The sequence below is a fragment of the Erpetoichthys calabaricus genome, chromosome 8, assembly GCF_900747795.2.
Source record: "Erpetoichthys calabaricus chromosome 8, fErpCal1.3, whole genome shotgun sequence".
In the NCBI taxonomy this organism is placed as follows: domain Eukaryota; kingdom Metazoa; phylum Chordata; class Cladistia; order Polypteriformes; family Polypteridae; genus Erpetoichthys; species Erpetoichthys calabaricus.
The window spans coordinates 41,765,234-41,767,324 of NC_041401.2; positions in this window are offsets into that span (position 1 = coordinate 41,765,234).

Genomic DNA, 2,091 nt, shown 5'->3' on the forward strand with positions numbered 1-2,091 from the left:
TTCTTGTGTTCTTCCTGACTTACTGGTGTTCCCTAAGAAGCACATTGTTCCGATTTTCTTTCTCCTGGATTGATTGGGCTTTATTTAGAAATGTTTTTGCTTCAAAAAAACTGAAAATATTTTTGTCAAAGTAAATCTTACCATAACCCATTCAGACAGATTATCATACCTTGTCTGTGCTCTTCAAGTCTAGAATGTGGCCTGCTGGTGAACAGCACCTTATGATGGACTGAAGTGTGTGTGAGTAACTAAGTGCTGCTAACTTTGTTCGCTTCTTCTCATGTACTGTACCTCTGGTCATAAGGAAGCATTCCAGTATTTCACATTTGTGGACCTCATAATGACAATAAAGTATCTATACAGTATATTTAGTATAAACTAACTAATTAATTAAACAGACATATGTAATAAAATTTGGGGCGTTAATCATGTTTTATGGTCTAAAGGAATTGCTACTGGTAAAATGTGAGAAGAAAAGCTTGAAAGGTGTAAATGTTTTCATATATTTGAGGCTGTTATGTATTAATGACTGTAATCATAATATAATTGTAAATAAATGTTGTTTTAATAATTTAAATTCTGTCTATCTATTGTGAACCACCAGGGGCCGTACAGCTCCACAAACCTGGACACAACAGACACAGACCCCAGTATTGCCACACAGCACCCATTTATTTTAAGTGGCGAAGCGCTTTTCCTTTGCTCCCCACTACACAGCACAGTACAATCTAAAGCACTGATACACTCTCCCTTTCTTCTTTCTTTTCCTTTCCTTTCCTCACCTCCATTCATCTTCCAGCAAGCTTCGTCCACCTCCTCCTGACTCTGGATCCACTAGTTGTGGCAGCTGGCCCCTTTTCTAGAGCAGCCGGTAGTGCTCCAGGTGTGCCACAATCTCCTTCCAGGTGGTGGCCATGGTTTCACAACAGGGTTGAGCTTCCATGCTTAAAACCCATGGTACTGTAACACACCAGGGGGGTGCCCTCTGTCATCCCGAGTGAGGTATTGTCCTGTGTAAACTCCTTCCCCCATCCTTCTGTTATGGAGGCATCCCAGCCAGGTAAGAATCCCAGTTGTCCATTAACACTAGTGTGATGGACATAATGGATAGATTGGCATCCTGACAAGCATGTAGGGTGTTTCCTCACTCCCAGGAGGTCATTGATAGATGGAGCAGAGAGATGGGCATCCATGCTGAGATGGCTGGTATTTCCTTTCCCAGATAAGGGGTGACTGCCTCCCAGAGCTGTGCCTTGCCCCAGTATACAGGGTGGCAGCATCCCTTTGGCGTATCTCTCATCCATACACCTGCAGCGCCACTTAAGAGTTGCAGTCCTGGACAGTAGTCTGGGTAGATAGGGTTCTTCAGGTGCCACTAGAGGGTGCTATCAGATGGAGGTTTTGACTGACCTGGAGGTGCTTCCTCATTACAGTGCTGATGTACCACAATTACTCCTAAGGGTCAAATTTACTCCTTTCACAAAACTTTGAAAAAAATAGGGGTTGGTAGTAGAGGCATGTGAGATTGCCGATCACAGATATGTTATTCTTTTTGATATTTATTTCTTTACTGGTGGTTTTCAAATTTCATATGTAAGCATGTAGGTTATCATTTTAGGCCATTTACTATATAGGAACAGCAGGGTTATTTATTGTAGTGGGATCTGACCCACTCCTATACACAGACACAGCAATCTGGCAGGGTCGTGGCCAGGCTAGTGGCCAAGTAATCCTGTTCCCTGCATTTATAATGTTCCTTGCACCACCCATCAATGGCAGGCGCTTATAGCGTGACCGCGATCTTTTCGGATTTGTTTTCGTGGCGAGCTGCTATAGCGCTGGGAGCCTGTGGTTGCCCTAGCAACCGATAGGCTATCTTCCACAGACGCGGTGTTCACGCTTTGGGATGTTCTTCAGCGTGTTGTCCCATTGGGGGGAGTCCCAAAAGAGTTTAGAAACCTTACAATGTGTACTTCATTGTATTCATGTAAGCCGGCATGAAGTCAATTAAATTAAAGACAGGCCATGCTGTAGAAATCATGAATACAGCATTGCTGACAATTTCTCTCTCTCTCTCTCTCTTCATTCTTT